The following is a 25155-nucleotide window of genomic DNA, read 5'->3' on the forward strand; positions in this document are numbered from 1 at the left end:
AAGTGAGCTGTCCTTAGAATAGGGGTGACTGAAGGTGTGATTGGGGTGAAATGTAAGTTGGGCTACCTGGGTGCAGAATTGAATTTCAGAGTGAAGGTATCCAAAAATCAAGACCACTTCTCTTTGCCTGATTTTAATATTCATTCATACGCTATTTGTGCACAATCCCATTTTCTTCCTCACATTCTTCCACATATAAAACTGAACTGGAATTCTAATCCGACATTTACGCACTTCTGAGTGGAATACATGAAAAATTAACGAAAAGAGGAAACAAAGCATTTCAAAAATTGCACTGATTAGTGTGTCTACTCCAAGTACATTTTTTTTAGTTAGTAAGCATATCAGAGTACACAATTATTACTAATAAATGTCAAACTGTATCATCACAAATCAAGACTGATTTTTTTTAAATTTTGCTAGCTGTTACGATTACTAAGCTTCTAATTAAAATGATTGGAGTTTTGCAGCCATAACTGTATTCAAGGGACAAATACGTTGCAGGTTTCAATGAAATTATCTACGTATACAATAGCATATTTTAATTTATAGCACTTTTATTGCAATGGAGTTTATTGATGCATGGCTCTTAATTTGGCAGCAGCTTTAATGAATATTAGTAAATGATTCAACTTCTATATAGTCAACTGCAGCAGCGATCTAATTTTGCATCAGGCTCCATGGAATTGACACATAATGAGAGTGGTTAGCAATGGGTGCAGCTCTCTCTCTCAGATTAGAGTATAGAATCTGACTCATGAGCTTTAAAGGGTTGGTCAACAGATAATTGTGCATCATTTTGGTATCCACCAACTTGGATTCATGTTTAACACACAACAAAAAAAATTCAATTCCTATTATAAATTGTTGTCAAAGCAAAACAAAATAATTTATAAAGCGCACAAAGTACTTTTTCAGCTTTACTTTGCACTTTTGTGCAAAAAGTACATTATGCTTTAGTAATGTTTCAAGCAATGCATTTAATTTATAGAATTGAAAATAAAGTCCAAAGTACCCAAAGGGTCTATATCCATTTATCAGACAGCATTCTTTATTACAGGACTTCTTCTTTATTCTTTCATGGGATGTGGGCATCACTGGCAAGACCAGCATTTGTTACCCATCCCTAATTGCTCTTGAACTGAATATTTCAGAGGTCAATTAACAGTCAACCACATTGCTGTGGGTCTGGAGTCACACATAGGCCAAATCAGGTAATGATAGCAAATTTCCTTCCCTAAAGGACATTAATGAAACAGATGGGTTTTTACAACAATTGATGAAAGTTTCATGATCACCATTACTGAGACTAGCTTTATATTCCAGGTTTATTAACTGAATTCAAATTCCGTTAGCTACCACAGTGGGATTTAAACCCAAGGTCCACAGAGCAATTATCATGAGCCTCTGCATTACTAGTCCAGTGACATTACCATTTCACCACAGTGTCCACATCAATGCTCATCAGGCTACCCAATGCATGACATAGGCTGGAGATAGATAGAAACAGCTAAATTGAGAGGGCAATAGCACAGCTGTTTAAAATGGAAGTGTTTTAATAGGCTTATTCAGGAATCTATTTATTTTCTACCATTCCTTACATCTTGTTGATACGCTTGGCCTAAATAGCCAAGTGGTTATGGTCCTGGGTTTGTAACCCCAAGGTCAAGTGTTCAAATCTCACAATGGCAAACTATGAAATAATGTAACCTCATCTGAATACAGATGGAAACGTGTTAACTCGAAAGAGTATCAAGAGTTCAAAGGTTCCTTTAAACTTTGTCCTTGGTTTTACAGCTGACCTGAATTAGGGGCTGTGCCTGATTTATCCCAATTTTGTTGATGTGGTTTTCATTTAAAATATTATCAAGAGTTCAAATCTCACAATGGCAAACTATGAAACAATGTAACTTCATCTGAAAAGGAACAGATGGAAATGTGTCTGTACTCGAAAGCGTTACATCTTGTTGATTAATTAGATGCAGACATTGAGAGGTTATTTCTCCTGGCTGGGGAATCTAGTACACAAGGGCTGATCATTTCAGACCGAGATGAGGAGAAATTTCTTCACTCAAAGGGTTGTGAATCTTTGGAATTCCCTAACCAAGAGAGCTGTGGACATTCCATCACTGAATATATTTAAGGCTGAGATGGACAGATTATTGGTATCTCAGAGAATCAAGGGATATAGGGAGCAGTGGAAAAAAGGAGCGGAAGCCAAAGATCAGCCACAATCATATTGAATGGTGGAGCAGACTCGACAGGCCGTATGGTCTACTTTGCTGCTATTTCTTACGTTCTTATTACGCCTGCTCCCCACTATTTGTTTTGTAAGCAGCAGCTAGGATTCACCAAGGCAAACCAAAATGCTCACCCATCTCTGACATATGAAAGATTAACCAGGGGAAAATTGAAAGCACAGATCAATATGCTAATCAGTACAGTATGTTTTTTTAATGTTAATTTGAATACAATGTCATGCTGAGAGATAGATGTTGGCACAAATGCAACTTCAAACCAAATAAAATTTTATCAGAATCGCTAAAATGAGCAGGTGAACCACTATCACTGGACTTGATTTGCCCTTTTGGATTTGGAGGAATGTTTGGATGAGATAAGAAGCCAAAGCCAAGCATCCAAATGCTAATATTCATTCAGCTTAATAGCTCCTCCTACATGACCTCCCTCTTCACTCCATCCACCCTGATCCAAAACATGGGACTTATAGATTACTATACTAAACACCAGTGGTGTTTTTGAGGTTATCAAATGTTTGTGCAATCAGCAATGTTTTTGTATTTTATGTGCTATCAAAAGCATGCAGTGCAGGGGTGATTGACTTCAGCAATGTGGAGACTAGACTGTCCTCCTTAGAACAGTGAAGGTTAAGAGAAGATTTAAAGAGGTCTCCAATATTATTGTGGGGGGGGGGGGTCTTTGATATGAGCAAATAAAGTGAAGCTGTTTCCACTGGCAGATGGTTTGTTAACCAAAGGTCACAGGTTTAAAATTAATTTCCAAGAATCAGGGGGAAAATTAAACAACGTTTCCCCCCCCACCCACCCCCCCCCCCCCCCCCCCCCCCCCCCCCCCCCACCCACCAGGTTGAAAAGCACTATCTGGTAAGGTGGTGGAAGCAGGTTCAATAATAAGAGGGAATTGAACATATACTTGCAAAGGAAACGATTACAGAGCTATGAGGAAAGAAGAATGGAACCAACTCCATAGCTCTTTCAAAGGGCTAACGCAGACATAATGGGCCAAATGGCCTTCTCCGGTGCTCTAATACTCTGAACAGTTGTATACAAATACGAAATAAAGACACTTTTTGAGGGAGGGCAAGTTTGAAGAAAGGGGTCCTAGGAAGACAGGTTATTTGAAGAGGTTCCGAGGCACATTGAAATGTTTGAAAATCACTGCTGCACGCACCACAGGCCTTAACATCCACTCAGTTCTCTTCTTCCAGAACAGAAAGCATATCCACCTCTTTCTGGAAAATCCCCCCAAAAAGTACAGTCAGCTGAACAAAACCCCAGGGAGTGAAAGATCGACTCGTGTCAAGTTAAACCTCCCATCATTTGGAAAACAAAACCGACGCTGAACGCCATAGGAAGCAGAAACAGAATCAGAACCAAAAGTCCACTACAATTAGTGAACATTTTACTCTGAAACCGCGCAACAGTTTGACAAGAGGCCCCGGTATCGAATGGGGACAAAACCAGATACAAAATGACAATGCAATATTTTAAAAGAACATTATAAAACACCAACTGATTGTCAACACAATAGGGGTCAGATAAAAAAAGATGAAATGAGGCACTGGAATCATTTTAAACACAAAGTATCTCAACTCAGCCAGAGTCATGTATTTTTTTTAAAGTGTATATTTCAAGACATTTGAGGGGAAAAAAGCCTTAAAAGTTGAGAATGTCTGTATAGGCCTCACTGGTAAAATCCATCAGTAACACATAAAGCATCTCGTTAAAGAATACATAAATGGATTGGATAAGCTCGGCTCTTATTCTAAAACCAGGGGATGGGAGAAGAGTAATTAGAAATGCAACACTTACTGGGTCGCTGGCGGTGTGTGTGACACCTTGCTGTGACTCCGCACCGCTTTGAAAGTTAATGCACTAAAATATCACAAAAAGGCGAAGTTGCGGCCGCTCCGGGGAATCATGCTGCTTATTTGTTACTGTACTTTATTTCCTGGTTGTCGAGCCGCTACTGCTGCGGCTTCTTCACTTTGCTCAGAACAAAACTCGGACAGTGGGAGCCGCGAAAGAGCAGGACAGAAAGTCAGACATTTGCTGCAACTTCACCCTCCCCTGTGCCCACCCCTGATTATAAATTGTTGCTCTCTCTCCCCCCTTTCACATACACCCACAAAAATTTACCATCAAACCAGAGAGGAGGCGGGGTAGGTGGGGGAACACAAATTCTCCTTCACCCGGAACTAGTCTGTAGGAGCAGCAGACGGATCAATGGTTGGTGTCTGTCTCGCTTCCAGTTCCAAAGTCTTGTGTGAAGCGCAATTTCCCTTACATCCTCACCCAGCAGATGTAAGAGCAGCACAGTCACAACTAGAGCACGGCAAACAAATACCGAGTTGCACAATGACACAGCAAACACACACCATTGCAGGCGTGAACTGGGACATGCAGTTTGGCAAGGTTTAATGTTTTGTTTTATTTCCCTATTTCAATCTTCAGTTCAAGAATAAAATGATTTTATCTTATTTTCTTAGTTTGTTATTGGGATGTGGTTGACAGTGGCAAGGCTGCATTTGCTCACTGTTCTGAGAAGGTGGTAGTTAACTCCATTGATGGGGTGGGAGGGGGGCATGGGGTTGGTGGTGTTACATTATGAGGAAATATTGGACAAGTTGGGCTTGTATACGCTAGAGTTTAGAAAATAAGTGGTGATCTTATTGAAACGTATAAGATCCAGTGGGGTTTTGACAGAGTGGATGCTGAGAAGATGTTTCCCCTTGTGGGAGAGATTAGAACTAGGGGACACAGTTAAAAAATAAGGGGTCTCCCAGTTAAGACGGAGATGAGGAGAATTTTTTTTCCCTTGGATGGTCCAAGTCTGTGAAACTGTCTTCCCCAGAGAGCGGTGGACACAAGTAGGTGGAGGGTGATAGATTCTTGACTAACAAGGGAGTCAAAGAATGTCAGGGGAAGGCAGAAAATTGAGGCCACAAGGGCCTTGATCGAACAGCGATAGGATCGGTCTTATCAAATGGTGGAGCAGGCTCAAGGGGCCCAATGGACTACTACAGCTCTTAATTCGTATAAAAACAAAAAACTGCGGATGCTGGAAATCCAAAACAAAAACAGAATTACCTGGAAAAATTCAGCAGGTCTGGCAGCATCAGCGGAAAAGAAGAAAAGAGTTGACGTTTCGAGTCCTCATGACCCTTCAACAGAACTAGATGAATCCAAGGAAGGGGTGAAATATAAGCTGGTTTAAGGTGTGTGTGCGTGTGTGTGTGTGGGGGGGTGGTGGGGGTAGAGAAGTGGACGGGGGGTGTGGTTGTAGGGACAAGCAAGCAGTAATAGAAGCAGATCATCAAAAGATGTCACAGACAACAGAGCAAAAGAACACATAGGTGTTGAAGTTGGTGATATATATCGAAACGAGTGTGCTAATTAAGAATGGATGGTTGGGGGATTAAGGTATAGCTCTAGTGGGGGTGGGGGGAGCATAAAAGATTTAAAAATATTTAAAAATAACGGAAATAGGTGGGAAAAGAAAAATCTATATAATTTATTGGAAAAACAAAAGGAAGGGGGAAGAAACAGAAAGGGGGTGGGGATGGAGGAGGGAGTTCAGGACCTAAAGTTGTTGAATTCGATATTCAGTCCGGAAGGCTGTAAAGTGCCTAGTCGGAAGATGAGGTGTTGTTCCTCCAGTTTGCGTTGGGCTTCACTGGAACAATGTAGCAAGCCAAGGACAGATATGTGGGCAAGAGATCAGGGTGGAGTGTTAAAATGGCAAGCGACAGGGAGGTTTGGGTCATTCTTGAGGACAGACCGCAGGTGTTCTGCAAAGCAGTCGCCCAGTTTACGTTTGGTCTCTCCAATGTAGAGGAGACCACATTGGGAGCAACGAATACAGTAGACTAAGTTGGGGGAAATGCAAGTGAAATGCTGCTTCACTTGAAAGGAGTGTTTGGGCCCTTGGACGGTGAGGAGAGAGGAAGTGAAGGGGCAGGTGTTACATCTTTTGCGTGGGCATGGGGTGGTGCCATAGGTGGGGGTTGAGGAGTAGGGGGTGATGGAGGAGTGAACCAAGGTGTCCCGGAGGGAACGATCCCTACAGAATGCCGACAGGGGTGGGGGGTGAAGGGAAGATGTGTTTGGTGGTGGCATCATGCTGGAGTTGGCAGAAATGGCGGAGGATGATCCTTTGAATGTGGAGGCTGGTGGGGTGATAAGTGAGGACAAGGGGGACCCTATCATGTTTCTGGGAGGGAGGACAAGGCGTGAGGGCGGATGCACGGGAGATGGGCCGGACACGGTTAAGGGCCCTGTCAATGACCATGGGTGGAAAACCTTGGTTGAGGAAGAAGGAGGACATGTCAGAGGAACTATTTTTGAAGGTAGCATCATCGGAACAGATGCGACGGATGCGAAAGAACTGAGAGAATGGGATGGAGTCCTTACAGGAAGTGGGGTGTGAGGAGCTGTAGTCAAGGTAGCTGTAGGAGTCGGTAGGCTTGCAATGGATATTGGTGGACAGTCTATCACCAGAGATTGAGACAGAAAGGTCAAGGAAGGGAAGGGAAGTGTCAGAGATGGACCACGTGAAAATGATGGAGGGGTGGAAATTGGAAGCAAAATTAATAAATTTTTCCAAGTCCCGATGAGAGCATGAAGCAGCACCGAAGTAATCATCGATGTACCGGAGAAAGAGTTGTGGAAGGGGGCCGGAGCAGGACTGGAACAAGGAATGTTCCACATACCCCATAAAGAGACAGGCATAGCTGGGGCCCATACAGGTACCCATAGCCACACTTTTTATTTGGAGGAAGTGAGAGGAGTTAAAGGAGAAATTGTTCAGTGTGAGAACAAGTTCAGCCAGACGGAGGAGAGTAGTGGTGGATGGGGATTGTTCGGGCCTCTGTTCGAGGAAGAAGCTAAGGGCCCTCAGACCATCCTGGTGGGGGATGGAGGTGTAGAGGGATTGGACATCCATGGTGAAGAGGAAGCGGTTGGGGCCAGGGAACTGGAAATTGTTGATGTGACGTAAGGTGTCAGAGGAATCACGGATGTAGGTGGGAAGGGACTGGACAAGGGGAGAAAGAAGGGAGTCAGGATAGTGAGAAATGAGTTCTGTGGGGCAGGAGCAAGCTGACACGATCGGTCTACTGGGACAGTTCTGTTTGTGGGTTTTGGGTAGGAGGTAGAAGCGGGCTGTCTGAGGTTGGGCAACTATCAGGTTGGAAGCTGTGGGAGGAAGATCCCCAGAGGAGATGAGGTCAGTGACAGTCCTGGAAACAATGGCTTGATGTTCAGTGGTGGGGTCATGGTCCTGGGAGAGGTAGGAGGAAGTGTCTGCGAGTTGACGCTCAGCTTCCGCGAGGTAGAGGTCAGTGCGACAGACAACAACAGCACCTTCCTTGGCTTGCTGCATTGTTCCAGTGAAGCCCAACATAAACTGGAGGAACAACACCTCATCTTCCAACTAGGCACTTTACAGCCTTCCGGACTGAATATTGAATTCAACAACTTTAGGTCCTGAAATCCCTCCTCCATCCCCACCCCCTTTCTGTTTCTTCCCTCTTCCTTTTGTTTTTCCAATAAATTATATAGATTTTTCTTTTCCCACCTATTTCCATTATTTTTAAATATTGTTAAATCTTTTATGCTCCCCCCACCCCACTAGAGCTATACCTTAATTCCCCAACCATCCATTCTTAATTAGCACATTCGTTTCGATATATATCACCAACTTCAACACCTATGTGTTCTTTTGTTCTGTTGTCTGTGACATCTTCTGATGATCTGCTTCTATTACTGCTTGCTTGTCCCTACAACCACACCCCCCTCCACTTCTCTCCCTCCACCCAACACCGCCCCCCCCCCCCCCCCGCCCCCCCCACACACACACACACACACACACACACCTTAAACCAGCTTATATTTCACCCCTTCCTTGGATTCACCTAGTTCTGTTGAAGGGTCATGAGGACTCGAAACGTCAACTCTTTTCTTCTCCACCGATGCTGCCAGACCTGCTGAGTTTTTCCAGGTAATTCTGTTTTTGTTCTTAATTCATATGTTTGTTCAATCTAATCAATGAGCCTCTGCACTTCTTGTGGTACCCCAGTGATGGCATTAGGTAGGGAATTCAAGGATAATGGCCCAGCAATGATAAATGAAGAGCAATATACAGTCAGCTCCTGTCATTTGCAAACGCCTCTATCGCAAATTCGTTTACCCACGCAAAAGTGTATGGACACTGAATCGCGGTTTACAGCCACAAAACTTCGCTCATCCGCGATTTAGACTGTTAAGCTCTAACCTTTCCCATGTCTTTCCCGCATAGAAAGCATGCACTGTGCACCATCTCTGTGCAAGTTCACTGTTTATGATTTCACCCTTCATGAGATTTCACGGGAACGATGGGAGTTGACTGTATGTCCATGGCAGAATGGTGCTTGACTTGGACAAGAACTTGGAGATAATGATACTTGTATGACATTGCTGGTCTTGTCAGTGTCAGACAGCTGCTGTTACAGTAACCTCGCTGATCTGCTACAATGCATGCTATAGATCGTATTCACTGCAGCCACAGTATGACAGTAATGGAGTGGTGAGTCTCTACTTGCTCTTCTAATGGGCAATAAATTTTTTTTTTCTAGATACAACCTCCGCCCCCCCCCAGAGGGGAAATAAAACAGAATGAAATTTTGTTATAGGTGCACTAGTTCTGTTAACAGTTGTGTCCGGAATGTTGTTGAGCTTCTTGAATGTAGTGGCAGTTGCACCCATTGCAAGAGGTAAATACTCCACCATACTCCTGACTTGAGCCTTGGAGATGGTGGCTGGCTTTGAGGGGTAAAGAAGCGAGCCACTTGTCACAGGCTACCCACGCTCTGCCCTACACTTATAGCCATGTTGTTTGTATCATTGATTCAGTTAAGTTTCCAGTCAGTGGTAACCCCCCAAAACACTGATGGTGGCAAACTTAAGGATGTTGTGCAAGTGAAGGCCAAAGGAAAATGGTTTGCTATTTTATTGTTCAAGGTGGTCATTATGTAGTACCCATGTGGTATGGTGGAGTTAGTATAGGAAGACAATTATTAGAATCATGGAATAGTGCAGCATAGAAGGAGGCTAGTCAGCTAATCTAATCTCTGCTGGGTCTTTCAAAGAAAAAGGCAGTTACTCCCACTCTTCTGCTTGTTCCCCTGCATTTTTTCTCCCTGGAGTATTTATCCAATTCCATTTTGAAGGCTACTGTTGAATCTGTATACCTCACCCTATCAAGAAGCATATTCCAAATCCAAACCACTCATTGCCTGAAAAATATTTTCTTCCCGTTGCTTTTGGCTTCATTACTAATCATCATAAATCCATGTTCTCTGGATATTGACTTTTCAGCCAGTGGAAACAGTTTCTTTACTTATTCTATCCAAACTCTTCAAAATTTTAAACATCTTTATCAAATCTCCTCTAAAACCTCTCCACTCCAAGAAGAATAAGCCCAGCTTCTCCAGTCAATGCATATTCATTTCCGGAACCATTCCAGCAAATCTCTTCTGTTCCCTCACCTTCACGTCATTCCTAAAGTAGAATGCCCAGATTTCAGCTGGGGCTAAGCTCAGGTTTTATATAGATTTAGCATAGTTTACTAGCTCTTGTACTCTATGCCTCTATTTATAAAGACCGGTTTCCCATAAGCTTTATTGACTGCTTTGTTGTGGCTGTCTTGCCACCCTCCAAGGTTTGTGCACCAACACATTTTTGCAACCCTTTAAAAGTGTACAATCTACTCTACATTGTGTCATGAAGTTATAGCTCTTTATTTTTAAAAATGATTTTTAAAGCCTTCAACTTGCTGGAAATTCCATAATTTGAAATGACACAGAACGAATTGCTTTAAGATGCAAAGCTACCTTACAAGGAGAAGGTTGAGAAAAGCAAACAAGAAACGACCCTCCCATCCCTGCCCACAAGGGAGTGTGAAGAGGGAGAGACATTTCTGGTAATCTACAGACATTGAAACTCAACATTATCGAAGGAAGATATTAAAAATGTGAAGTGCTGGATTTTAATTGACTGCAATTTTATTAAGACAATGGGGTACTACCAGCCAGCCAGGATATACAACTTGCACTCCAGCCAAGTGGAAAGACACTTAAATCCCCCATGGAGTGTGAAAAAGCCCATCTCTTGTTGTCTTTTACTATCTTGAAACATGTCAAAAGTTTCTGAGATGAAACATCAAAAAATGTGATTACCCCTTCTGCAACAATGACTACAGCAGACATAGTAATCGAATTCCTCTGGAATATACAGCCAGCAGGGCTTTAAGAATTGATTTTGCCAAGCCAGAGGAAAATACATTATCAGAGAATTTTGAAAAGACTTCAGCAGAGAAACAGGCTGAAAAGATCTCGCACTTTCTCTCTCTCCTGGGACAAGTGGACAAGTGCAGTACCCAACTCAAGAAGTGGGCATATCAAAATCTGCCAACAAACTGCAATTTCATAAGAAATGCAAAACCTTCTACATCTGATCGCACCCAAGGAACCAGCTAACCTATATTGGCCACAACGTTTAACAACTATGCCTCAGAAACACAGGCAAAGGACACTTAACCTTGTATTCTTTTCATTTTTTTATTTGGGCTCTAAATTTCCTTACTTCTGATACTTGTGTGTCTTTTATTATCTTCATTGGGTTTAGTGTCCAATAAATTTACTGTTCCTTTGGCCCCTTATTGTTCACTGCATAGATAGTTAAAAAAAAGTACAGTTTGGATTTGGAAAAAGCGTCCATGTAGCAAAGAAATTTGAAAACATTTTGTTGTGACCAACCGAGGAGACTGACTAGAAGGGAGTCAGTTCACTAACCCTCACCCGGTTGTAACAATTATCTCTCCTTATGCCTTCTGCTAAAATGTATTGCCTCACACTTAGCACATTGAATTACATCCACCATGTGTCTGCCCATTCCACCAGCCTACATCCTCCTGACAGCTCAAGGGACGTGATATCTCCAGCACAGGGTCCACAGACCTCCATATGAGGCAGCAACAGTGCCCTCAAAAATCTCAGACTTTTGCAGAAGATTGTTACTGATAACCTGAAGGATCCTGAAACAAGATCTCCTTCCAAGCGGACCAGGAGAGCACACATTGCCAGTGGCCATCAAGGTCACCGCAATCTTGAATTTCCTATTCTCCAGCTCCTTCTAGGGATCTGCTGATGACATCTGCAAGATCTTACAATCTCGTGTGCACAAGTGTATCTCCCAGGTGACTGATTGCATGTTTGTCAGGGCCACCAATTATGTCCACTTTGACAAGGACAGTCAGATGAGACCAGTCAGAAGAGGAGGAAGCTCGGATTGACAGATGTGGCTGGATTTCCACAGGTAAAGGAGTCATAGACTGCTCACATGCAGCAATCAAGGCAAACTCAGAGCAGCCTGGAGTATTTCTCAATCGGAAGGGATTCCAGTCCCTCCATATACAGCTGGTATGTGACCACCTGAAGGTTATCACACAAATCTGTGCAAGATATCCTGGTAGCTACCATGATTTTTTTCATTCTGCGACAGTCACATCTCCAAGAAGTTTTCATACCTCCGCACAAAATGAGTGAGTGGCTCCTTGGAGACAAGGATGACCCTCTGAGGACCTGGCTGATGACACCTGTGAGGAGTCATACCACTGATGCAGAGGAGACATCCAAGAGTTACATGATTATAAGGGCCATTAAGCAAGTCATTAGATTGCAATTCAAGCTCCTGGACCAATCTGAGATCACCCTTCAGTATATACCAGTAAAGGTCTCCAAAATGGTTGCGGTTTTCTGTACTTTGCAGAATATGGTACTGAGAAGAAAGGAAATGAAGGAAATGAAGGAGGAGGAAGGTGCAGACCACTCAGCATTCTCCTCCTCTGAGGAGATGGATGTGGCCAGGGTGCCTGCAGATATTTACCTGGCTAATGGAGATTCCTGTGATGGCCTCATAAAGAGACCATTTGGCACAGCAATCATAAATCCTTCACCCCTCGCCTTATTCCCCTTTACACAAACCTTTCCCACAGCAGCATTACATTCATACCCTTTTCTCATCTTCCAACCTGATTATACTATTCTCCTGAAGACTACTGCCCATTTGTAACTCAGGATGCAACAAAGTAGATTGCAAGACAGTGAAGCTTTCAAATAAAGTACTGATCCATTTAAATAAACATATACAAAAAGGCATGAACTTCATTATTCTCTCCACAGATGCTCCCAGATCTGCTGAGTATTTCCAGCACCTTGTTCTTATTTCAGCATGAAAGGCTATTTATGTGCTAAGTGGCAGTGTGATATCTAATGTTGTCAGCAGAATTGTTGCAGAAACCCACCTCTCCATTGCCTCCTCCCATGGAGTCTGTCACTCTGCTGATCTCTAGCACCTGTTCCTCTGCAGTGGTCAATGTGGCTAACACTGAAGATCCATCTCCCCCAGTCTCAGTCTCCTTCTCTCCCTGGAGTTGTGTGCCCTCCTCCTGCTATGAGAGAAAACAGAGAGTTATGAGTGTGGTGGTGATCAAATGACAATATTTGCGGTTGGGCACTGTGAGGGATGGATATGAGATGTCTAAAAGATGAGGGGAGTATGAGTGTTGGCTTATCAGATGAATATATGAGGATGTATCTCGAGAGAGAGCAATAAGTAGAAACAGTAATGTGTGTTGTTTTGAGGAATGCTCTGCAGGGTTATGCTGGGGAAGTTGAAGTGTAGGCAGCTAAAAGTGCCATGTCATTCACATTTCCTGCCCTCAGTGGATCATTATACCTCTTGCGGCATTGTATCCAGCCATGAGTGAACACATTCCTGATGCTCACTGCTTCTAATGCCTCCTGCACGCCTGTTGGATTTGGGTGGACAGTCTTCTCCTCCTGTCTGAATAAAACAGAATTTCCCTTCTAGCCCCCACCACCTCCACCATCGCTTCCAGGGAAGAGTCAGAGAACCCAGAGGTCAGCCTTCCCACATCTTCCCACCATTATTCTTCTTCCTATAGCCTTCAGAAACAAGGCTACTGAACCTTTAAAGAGAGGGCCTTCCATTGCCAGACACTACTTGTTCCTGACACATTGTCTGACCAACCCTGCACCCCCCTCCCCCCATCCCCGCCCCTTGCTGTGAGGGTGGTCTGTTGAAATAAAATTCGCCCTTTGTCTCATTCTTCCAGGAATATCCACTGCCTTCCTATCAAATCCAGTGTGCTGACCATCAATTCCCCTGAAACTGGTTTCAGCTGTTGAGCACCCTATGTGGAAAGAAATACTTTCTGATCTCAATTCTAACAATAGCTTGTGCTTACAAAATGTGTTGAGAGAAGTGAAACATCACAAGGTACATCGTACATTGCAGATTTGGAGCAAGTGGGAAATGAGAGAAAAGCTAAGTGATGTGACAAAGTATTAGCCAAAGCCAGGTCTTTTGGAGGTGAGAAGTACAGTAAAGTTGTGGAATTTAGTAAGAGAATTTCAAAATGTAGGGTGTGGAATTTTGGCCATAAATCATAAAGCTGAACTTGTTTCCTCTTGTCTTACTTTCTTCATGTTTTGAAAGTATGCTGTATTTATTTATTTATTTTATATAGCTCCATAAGGTACCCTCTGAGACATTGCTGAGGCTGAAGGGATATAGTTTTTAAGCCAATCCTCCTATTGCTTGCCTCTGACATCAGCATAAGCCTCATCATATTGTCTGTATCATCTCTAAATTCTGAATACAACTTTATGTTCTGAGAATCAAATGGATACACAGCACTCTAGACACAGGTCTTCCAAGGCACTGTACAGTTCAGCATGACCACTGGGAATTTCAAATCAACAAAGCTGGCAGTATAATTCAAATTCTTATTTTATTAATAAAAACTTTGGACACTGTCATAGACTGAAATGGAAAGGGTAGAATTGAAACAGCCACTGAGATCCTGCTGTAAATTTGATAAGTTGGATTGAATCTACTTGCTTTGTCTTTATACAAGGTTATTGAGCATTGTGAAATTGTGAGAAATGTCAACATTTTGTTGTGAAACATGATGATACAGTCTTTAGATCACAATGTTTTGAATTAGCTAACCAATGTTTAGTTACTGTTTTGTAATAGTGTGTGAGGTGCGGGGGAATGTTTGAGCAGATGGCCAGTGTATGGGAAATGGATAAGGAAACGAAATCTGTGAGAACACATACGACAATATATAAGTGTGCATGTGGTAAGTATTGAGGTTATGGGAACAAGCTGAGTCTGTAGGCTTAGAAATCAAAAGACTTCTAAGGATGAACAGTAGTTAGAGATGGAAAGAATGTGCTGAATGATAAGATAGCTGGCATTTACTGAAGACAATTGTTACAACGCAAGAATGTTAATTCGGCAGAATAGCTCCATTTCGTCAGACAAATGTAATAAGGCTCATGTAAAGTCCAGGTAACAATTGGGGAGTTACCATCACTTAGAAGTGATGAGAAAGGGTTTATAGTGAAAGGACCTCTACCTCTACCTTGCGGAGGCTGAGCGTCAACTCGCAGACACTTCCTCCTACCTCCCCCTGGACCATGACCCCACCACTGAACATCAAGCCATTGTTTCCAGGACTGTTACTGACCTCATCTCCTCTGGATATCTTCCTTCCACAGCTTCCAACCTCATAGTCTCCCAACCTCAGACGGCCTGCTTCTACCTCCTACCCAAAATCCACAAACAGGACTGTCCCGACAGACCGATCGTGTCAGCCTGTTCCTACCCCACGGAACTCATTTCTTGCTATCTTGACTCCATTATCTCTCCCCTTGTCCAGTCCCTTCCCACCTACATCCGTGATTCCTCTGATACCCTACATCATATCAACAATTTCCAGTTCCCTGGCTCCAACCGCCAACTCTTCACCATGAACGTCCAATCCCTCTACACTTCCATCCCCCATCGGGATGGTCTGATTGTTCTCCATTTCTTCCTCAAAGAGAGGCCTGAACAATCCCCATCCACCACTACTCTCCTCCGTCTGGCTGAACTTGTTCTCACACTGAACAATTTCTCCTTCAACTCCTCTCACTTCCTCCAAATAAAAGGTGTGGCTATGGGTACCCGCATGGGCCCCAGTTATGCCTGTCTCTTTATGGGGTATGTGGAACATTCCTTGTTCCAGTCCTACTCTGGCCCCCTCCTGCAACTCTTTCTCTGTTACGTTGATGATTGCTTCGGTGCTGCTTCATGCTCTCGTCTGGACCTGGAAAAATTTATTAATTTTGCTTCCAATTTCCACCCCTCCATCATTTTCACATGGTCCATCTCTGACATTTCCCTTCCCTTCCTTGACATCTCTGTCTCAATTTCTGGTGATAGACTGTCCACCAATATTCATTACAAGCCTACCGACTCCGACAGCTACCTCAACTACAGGTCCTGTAAGGGGTCCATCCCATTCTCTCAGTTTCTTCGCCTCTGTCACATCTGTTTTGATGATGCCACTTTCAAAAATAGTTTCTCTGACATGTCTTCCTTCTTCCTTGACCGAGGTTTTCCACCCACGGTGATTGACAGGGCCCTCAACCATGTCTGGCCCATCTCCCGTGCTTCCGCCCTCACACCTTCCTCTCCCTCCCAGAACCATGATAGTGTCCCCCGGTCCTCACTTATCACCCAACCAGCCTCCGCATTCAAAGGATCATCCTCCGCCATTTCCGCCAACTCCAGCATGATGCCACCACCAAACACGTCTTCCCTTCATCCCCCTGGTGGCATTCCACAGGGATTGTTCCCTCCGGGACACCCTGGTCCACTCCTCCATCACCCCCTATACCTCAACCGCTTCCCACAGCACCTTCCCATGCAACCGCAGAAGGTGCAACACCTGCCCATTTACTTCCCCTCTCCTCACTGTCCAAGGGCCCAAACACTCCTTTCAAGTGAAGCAGCATTTCACTTGCACTTCTCTCAATTTAGTCTACTGCATTCGCTGCTCCCAGTATGGTTTCCTCTACATTGGAGAGACCAAACACAGACTGGGTGACTGTTTTGTGGAACGCCTTCAGTCTGTCCGCAAGCATGACCCAGACCTCCCTGTCGCTTGCCATTTCAACACTCCACCCTGCTCTCGTGCCCAAATGTCCGTCCTTGGCCTGCTGCATTGTTTCAGTGAAGCTCAACGCAAACTGGAGGAACAGCACCTCATCTTCCGACTAGGCACTTTACAGCCTTCCGGACCGAATATTGTGTTCAACAATTTTAGATAATGAACTCTCTCCTCCATCCCCATCCCCATCCCGATCCTCCTTTTTTCCAAATATTTATATAGATTTTTCTTTTCCCACCTATTTCCATTATTTTTAAATGTATTTCCACTGATTGTTTTATCTCTGCCTTTTAGCTTATTTCGATCCCTTCCCCCCACCCCACCCCCACTAGGGCTATCTGACCTTTAATATCACATTCCTTAGATAATATCATCAGCTTCAACACCTCTTTGTCCTTTTGTCTATGACATCTTTTGGTTATCTCCACCTATCACTAGCCCTCTATCCAGCTCTACCCTCCCACCATCCCCCCGCACCCCCCCCACCCCAATTAAACCAGCTTATATTTCAACTCTTTTCTATTTTTCCTTAGTTCTGTTGAAGAGTCATACGGACTCGAAACGTTAATTGTGTTCCTCTCTGCAGATGGTGTCAGACCTGCTGCGTTTTTCCAGGTATTTTTGTTTTTGCTTTGGATTTCCAGCATTCGCAGTTTTTTGCTTTTATATAGTGAAAGGGCCTGTTACCAGGCAGAGAGCATCATTAAGCTGCATTCTCTCCACAGAGAGAAATCAATCTCATCTTCTTGGATAGTATGGGCTGGATCTTCACATCTGGGATGGGAAACAGAGTCCTGCCCCTGGGGAACGCAGTCACTCTTTGGGATTTTCACAGAAGCCGCCCACTTAATTGGCAGGGTGACAGGTTCCCTGTCTAATTAAGGATAGCGTGCAGGCCCTCAAAGCTGGAGGACCATTCAGATGCCTTCCAGCTTGAGAGGAGGAGCAGCCTGCAATGGATAGCGCTTCACGTGGAGGCGCCTTGTCACCAACTTTTTAAAAATTCTAAATAAAAGCTGATAGAGCAGTCAATCCACCAATGTGGGCAAAGAATTCCCTCCTTCTAGAGGCCTTTGATTGCACCTTCACCGAAGCTGACAGGGAGGGATTCCAGGCCTGTTTGGGGTGCTGCGACCACCCCACCCCCGGCCTGCTGCTGGACCTCCACCTCCAGGTAGTTAAACTGCTCTCCATTGGGTTGGGAAACTGGAGGCTGACTGAAAGTTCCTAGTTGGCCTCTTTTCAGTGTGGCTAGGGCACTTTGTGAACCTAATTGGTTGCTTACCTCACGGGGGTGGGTTGCCCTGCCAGCCCCGAAAACACCTTGGCAAAAATAGCTGGTGCCAGGAAGGGAAATCAGGAGATTGGCACGCCAGCTGGCACTAGTATTTTTGGGCCACATCTCCTCCATTCCCAACCTGGGCAGAGCCCGAAAATTCAGCCCTATATCCTGTGAGTGAAGTTTTCTCCATAATCTTGTTTTGCACTTTTACGGCTAATACTCCATGTTTTGCTGGAATATTTGGAGTTTTTATTAAATAAAAACTAAATTGATCAATATAGCCGAAACCCAAAATATATTTTGAAATATAGCGTTAAGTTGGCTTACATGCCTTACATTGTTTAGATGTGATGAGGAATAAGTCAAATATAGAAACTAGGAGCAGCAGTAGGCCAGTGAGCCTGCTCCACCATTCATTATGATCATGGCTGATCATCCAAGTCAATAGCCTGCTCCTGCTTTCTGCCCATACCCTTTGATCCCTTTTGCCCCAAGAGCTATATCCAACTCATTCTTGAAGACATACAATGTTTTGGTCTCAACTGCTCTCTGTGGTAACGAATTCCACAGGTTCACCACTCTCTGGGTGAAGAAATTTCTCCTCATCTCAGTTCTAAATGGTCTACCCCATATCCTCAGATCGTGACCCCTGGTTCTGGACTCCCCCACTATCGGGAACTCCTTCCTGCATCTACCCTGTCAAATCCTGTTAGAATTTTATAGGTTTCTATGAGATCCCCACTCACTCTTCTGAACTCTAGTGAATATAATCCTAATCAACTCAATCTCTCCTCTTATGTCAGTCCTGCCATCCCGGGAATCAGTTGGGTAAACCTTGGCTGCACTCCTTCTATATCAAGAACATCCTTCCTCAGATAGGGAGACCAAAACTGCACACAATATTCCACGTGTGATCTCACCAAGGCCCTGTACAATTGCAGCATGACATCCCTGTTCCTGTACTCGAATCCTCTGGCTATGAAGGCCAACATACCATTTGCCTTCTTACCGCCTGCTGCATCTGCATGCTTACCTTCAGCGACTGGTGTACAAGGACACCCAGGTCTCATTGCACATTCCCCTCTTTCAATTTATAGCCATTCAGATAATACTCTGCCTTCCTGTTTTTGCTACCAAAGTGGATAACTTCACATTTATCCACACTATACTGCATCTGCCATGCATTTGCCCACTCATTCAGCTTGTCCAAATCATACTGAAGCATCTCTGCATCCTCCTCACAGCTCACTCTCCCATTCAGCTTTGTGTCATCTGCAAATTGGAGATATTACATTTAGTTCCCTCATCTAAATCATTAATATATATTGTGAATAACTGGGGTCCCAGCACCAATCCCTGCAGTACCCCACTAGTCACTGCCTGCTATTCGGAAAAAGACCCGTTTATTCCTACTTTTTGTTTCCTGTCTGCCAAACAGTTTTCTATCCATCTCAATACACTACCCCCAATCCCATGTGCTTCAATTTTACACGCCAATCGCTTATGTGGGACTTTGTCAAAAGCCTTCTGAAAGTACAAATAAACCACATCTACTGGCTCCCCCCCATCAACTCTACTAGTTACATCCTCAAAAAATTCCAGTTGATTTGTCAAGCATGATTTCCCTTTCATAAATCCATGCTGACTCTTTCCGATTCTGCCACTGTTTTCCATGTGCTCAACTATTAAATCTTTTATAATGGACTCTAGAATTTTCCCCACTACCGACGTCAGGCTGATACTCTATAATTCCCTGTTTTCTCTCTGTCTCCCTTTTTAAATAGTGGAGTTATATTAACTACCCTCCAATCTCTCCAAAGGGTATCCTGATGATATGCTAGCTGATATGAAAGTCTTGTTTCTTTGTGCCACTTAAAGGTCTCTCTCAACTCCTTTGCCCTCCCACCCCAGAGTCATGAATCACTTATTTTTGCTCCCAGTATCCAGAACTTTATATTTGTCTGTTTTGAACTTCATCAGCAAAAAGATTAATCCACCATGGATCTCTGTGAAACTCCCTTTTTGTAAAGGAAGAGTTCAGGGTTCCTCCCCTCTATTCAAACTTGGCAGCACCTGAAAATTTAACAATCTGCCATTGGGACTGCACATTCCTGGTGATCTATACATATTAATATTTATACAACAGCATAAAAAGGTGCTGATTGGTTGGCAAGCTGACTCTGATTGGCCAAGCCATTGCCCTAAAGAAAGCAATAGGAAATGATAGGCTCCCCAAGGCCCTTGGTAATTCAAAATAGGCATAAGGCTCGAACAGGTCCCTTTTGTTTATAGAAAATATGATGCATTACAAGCCTAAGGGCAAAAAGAATTTCTAGTATGAATTGTTGTGATTATTTGAAATTTGGCATTCTTGCATTTGTCCTTATGAGTGGCATATCCCTCTTTTCAGCAATATTCAGGTTGTATACTACCAAGCAACTGTGTGTGTGAGTGTGTGTGTGTATATATACACATAATGGGTTTCAGAGACAGGTCCATAATCACTCAACTCAATACAATGCAACCTCTTATTATGGCCTTTCCACAGTTTGACTCAAAAGAAAAGTGTAAGTTGAAAATGGAATGTTTATTAAAGATAAGAATTCCACCCCAATGTTATTTCAGCATATAACCATGAAAAGTGGAGTAGAAGCCATTTGCATCACCATTCAGCCATTCTGCATATTTCTGTGTCCTAACAGCCAAGTACCAAGTGAGCCTACTTACATATGTTATAACAAGGGCTAGTGGCTCTACAATTCCACGTTCATTACTTTTCTGTTTGTAATACATCAGGGCGACTTGGAACAAGAGTTATTAGCTGCACTGTTGCTAGGATAATTTGAGACAGATGAAAGCAAGAAGTTGATGAACCTGAAAAGTGTGAAAGGATTAAATTGTGATTTTTTTTTTCCTGCTGTGAATGACTTTTTGCAGTGATTTTATTTGATAGCATTCTCCTCACATAGATTTGCTTCCAAGAGGTCACCAGAAGATTTGCACCCACCGCCAACAACAACAATTTGCATCTCTATATAGTCCATCAGTAAATTTAACATATTAAACTGCCTCAGGGTGCTTAACAAGAGCAATATCAAAAGAAAGATTTTTGATAAAACACTGAACCACAAAAGGGGGTATCAGGACAAATGACCAAAAGCTTGATAAAAGAGGTAGGTTTTAGAGAGTAACTTAAAAGAGGGGAGGGAAGCAGAGAAGTGGAGTGGGGGGGTTGGGGGTGGTGGTTTAAGGAATGGAATTCCAGACTTACGGCCAAGGCAGCAGAGAGCATGGCCACCAATGGTGTAGTGATCAACATCAGGAATGCACAAGAGGGCAGAATTGAAAGACTGCCGAGATCTCAAAGGCTTATAGGAGGCTACAGAAATAGGGAGGAGTGAAGCCCTGGCAGGATTTGAAAACAAGGATTAGAATTTTAACTTTGAGGCACTGTTGGACCAAGAGCCAATGGAAGTCAGTAAGCACAGGGGTCATGGGCCAATAAGTTTTGGAGCGAAATAAAAACAGAAAATGCTGGAAAAACTCAGGAGGTCTGAATGCATCTGTGGAGAGAGAAGCAGAGTTTCAAGTCTGTATGGCTCTTCTTCAGAACAAACTCAAAACATTAACGCTGTTCGTCTCTCCACAAATGCTGTCAGACCAGCTGCATTTTTCCAGCAGTTCTGTTTTTATTTCAGATTTCCAGCATCCAAAGTATTTTATTTTTATCTACATTTAAGAGTGAGTTAAGACACAAATTGCAAAGTTTTGAAGAGCAAATTTAGATAGGGTGGAATATGGGATGCTAGCAGGGAAAGCATTGGAATATTGTTACAGAGACATGGCTGCAGGATGACATAGATTGGGATCTGAATATTGAAGGGCAAGTGACATTTAGGAAGGGCTGGAAGCTAGGAAAAGGTGGAGCGGTGGCTCCATTAATTAATGATGGTATTAGCACATTAGAGAGGGATGACCAAAGTTCTGGAAACTAGGATTTAGAAATGGTTTGGGTAGAGATGAGAAATGATAAAGGCGAGAAGTCACTTGTGGGAATGGTGTACAGGCCCCCTCACAGTAACGACATAGTAGGACAGAGTATAAAGGAAGAAATAAATGAGCTTGTCAGAAAGGCAGGCAATAATCATGAGGGATTTTATTCTACATATAGGTCAGGATTTTCCGACTGTGTCATGGGCAGAACCTGCCATGGGTGAGGCAGTTCCCCGGCCAGAAGTCCATTGACTTGCGGCCTGACCGGAAGATCCCAGCGGCATGCGGGTGTGAAAAATCCCGCCCATAGATTGGAAAAATCAGATGGGCAAAGGTAGCCTAGATGAGGAGTTCATACAATATTTTTGGGATAGTGTCTTAGAACAGCATGTTCTGAAACCAACCAGAGAGCAGGCTTTACCAGTCCTGGTATTAGGAGATAAGATTAGTTGATGACCTCACAGTGAATGTGCCCCTAGGTAGCAGCAATCAAAATATGATTGAATGTTATATTCCGTTTGAGAGCAGGAGTGGTCCAAGACTTGTATTTTAAACTTAAATAAGGGCATTTCTGAGGGCATGAAAGCAGATCCAGCTAAAGTGAACTAGAAAATTAGGTTAATAGGTCAATAGAGATGCAGTGGCAGACATTTAAAGGGATATTTCAGAATACACAGAATCAATACATTCCAAAGAGAAAGAAAAATTCCACGGGGAGGACCCATCATCCGTTGTTAACTAAAAAAGTTAAAGATAGTATCAAACTTTTAAAAAAGCATATAATTGTGCAAGGATGGGTGGCAGATCATAAGACTGGACAGAATATTAAAAAACAGCAAAGGATGACTAAATGCCAGAAATAACTGTATATCAGGAAATGAAAGGGAGGAAGGAACTCAAGAAAATTACAATCACCAGGGAAGTGGCACTGAGCAAATTGTTGGAGCTGCGGACTGACATGTCCCTAGATTCTGATGGACTTCATCCTAAGGTCTTAAAAGAAATCATTGATGGGCAGAATTTTATGGATGACGGGCGGGTGGCGGGCCCCACATGTCAGCGCTTAAAATGGCGCGCGCTGACGTTGGGCGAGCATCCCATCAGTGTGCGCCATCGCGATATTTAGCTGGGCGCACGCTCAATGAAACGTGACGCGCACCCGTCATTAATTAAAGGCCTTGTTAAGGCCCTTAACTCGGCAATCGATGCCGATTTTGAGGCGCCCGTGCGATCTTCGGCTCAGCTCACGGGTGCAACGGGCAGGCGGGTAAGTGACTTTTTAACAAAACTCATCCATGGGTGGGATATGTGGGCTCAGTGGGGATGTTAATGTTTCGCGTGAAGTATTTATAGCAGCAAGTGTTTTAAACTTGCCTGTGTGATCAGTAGCAGTTCAGATCGATTTCCAAAAGCTTTCTCTGTACTTTGAAGCTTCAGCTCAGCAGTCTGCAGACAGTAATCTTTATTGAGCCTGCAGTTTTCTGGAGGCCTCCATTTAGCCTGGGTATGGGTTCTGACATCTCCATTGGAGGCAGCCCCTCTGAGGAGGAAGGGAGGGATAGAATAAGGAGGAGGCCAGGAGTGGACAATCAGCATCCAGGGGAGCCACCTTTGGGAGGCCAGGCACAGGCACAAGGGGTCCAGGTCCAAGAGGTTGTCCAAGGTGGAATGGGTCACAGAAGACGCTGCCAGGGTATACAGGCGGTGAAGCAGCTACCTCAATATCACTGAGGTGCAGTGCCGAAGCAGGCTCTGACTGTCAAGGAAGACAGTCAACTACATCTGTCAGATTGGCCCTGAGATCTCTCCTAACTGGTGTGGGTGGACACCCCATGCCAGCGGTTCTGAAGCTCACAGTTGCACTCCACTTCTATGTATCTGGTTCCTTACAGAGCTCGGTGGGTGATCTTTGCAGTGTCTCCCACTGTCCACACTTGTGTCAAGCAGATCACAAGTGCTCTGTTCAGTTGTGCATTGACTTTCGTCCACTTCTGCTGCGGCCAGGCAAGTCAAGCTCACCAAGTCAGAGGCTTCGCGGCCATTGCTGGCTTCCCCCGCGTCCAGGGTGCAATCGACTACACACATGAGGCCATCAAGGTGCCAGCAGGTGAGGCCGGTGCCTTCGTCAACAGGAAGAGCTTCCACTCCATGAATGTGCAGATAGTGTGTGATCACAGGATGTTGATTCTACAAGTCTGTGCAAGGTACCCAGGGAGCTCCCACGATGCCTACATCCTGAGACATTCCCAGGTTCCGGGGCTTTTCAATGCTCCAGCCTGTCTTGATGGATGGCTGCTGGGTGACAAGGGCTATCCCCTCAGAAGGTGGCTCATGACGCCTCTCCACCATCCAAGAACAGAAGCTGAAGAGCACTACAATAGGAGCCATGGCACCACAAGGGCTGTGGTGGAGAGAGCCATCGGCCTTCTCAAGATGCGCTTCCAATGCTTGGACCACTCAGGGGTGCACTCCAGTACCCCCCAGATCGTGTCTCTGTGATAGTGGTAGCACTGCACTCTGCAATATCTTGCGCTGAAAAGGGGGGATGCAGTTGACGATGAAGACCTTGACGCAGTGGATGTGGCTGCACATGATGAATCCAGCAGTGGCCCAGAGGATGAGAAAGCACAGGGAAATGATGAGGGGCAGCACGCCGACCCACTACTACACCAAGGAGGCAGGGACATCCGGGACATTTTAATCCAATGAACCTTCAGCTAGCTCCACACACATGGATCTGTAGGACCAGCATTGCCTGGCGCATCCATCCATGGCACTTAAGTGGTACAACTTCCACCTCATCAGCTGCAACTAAGGGCTTAGTACAGAAACATCAATGTCCACTCAAACACTCATGATATGTCCGTGAAACAGACGAGTGCAGCCTAAAGGAAACACCTTCAATCATGGTCACAAATGTGGACTTTATTGCCACCAAAAACATGACAAAAAATAGCTCAGATGTTCACAAACAAAAATTCCTTAATCTAGAGCCAACAGAAAAACACCAGTGACAAACCCATGGAGTGCCTAAGGTGCCTTATGCTTACATTTGTGGGTGCTACATCTTGGTGCCACCCCATCGCTCGGAGTGGCTTGTGAGCCAGCCTGCTGACTCTGCTGTCCTGTTGGCCTCTATGACCTTGGCGAACGTCCTCTGGCCCGTGGAGCCTGTGCTGGCCCTGCCTGAGAGGGAGTGGCCAGTTCCAGAACTGGAACTTCCCCAGTTGTCGCAGCCTCAATGGATGCAACGATCACTGGCAGAGGGGCAGAGGAGCTGCTGCCCTCATCCGGAGCACCCTGAGAGGAGCCTACAGCTACGACAGGCAGCTGCTGCGCCAATGTGAGGTCACATTGGATCTCCCTGCCTACCGCAGATGGATGGGCACCAAGCTGGGATACTTGGTGCCCAGAACGTCTCCCACATTACCTGTGGCCATTCATGCTGTGAGGGCTTGCAGGTCAGAGCGTAACCCAATCAGAAGTTTCTCAATCTGCTGGAAGCCCCTCTCCATGAGAGTTGCCAATCTCTCAATGGAGGAAGTCTGAAGCTCTGT

General features: G+C 44.3%; 1 protein-coding gene across 12 annotated transcripts in view; it reads right to left on the bottom strand.

The window, feature by feature from the left end:
• The window catches only part of LOC121277003 (tyrosine-protein kinase JAK2-like), a 263167-nt gene extending 258603 nt beyond the window's left edge, over positions 1–4564 (bottom strand). For 6 of the 12 annotated variants that reach the window (XM_041185839.1, XM_041185836.1, XM_041185833.1 and 3 more), the window contains exon 1: positions 4071–4341. The gene's annotated coding sequence lies outside the window, so the exon portion shown is untranslated. Of the gene's footprint in view, positions 1–4070; positions 4350–4397 lie in introns of those variants that run through there. The other 6 variants (XM_041185838.1, XM_041185835.1, XM_041185834.1 and 3 more) reach the window with 2 other exon arrangements.
• Between the last annotated feature and the right edge of the window lie 20591 nt (positions 4565–25155).

The sequence above is a fragment of the Carcharodon carcharias genome, chromosome 4 (assembly GCF_017639515.1).
Source record: "Carcharodon carcharias isolate sCarCar2 chromosome 4, sCarCar2.pri, whole genome shotgun sequence".
NCBI classification, from domain to species: domain Eukaryota; kingdom Metazoa; phylum Chordata; class Chondrichthyes; order Lamniformes; family Lamnidae; genus Carcharodon; species Carcharodon carcharias.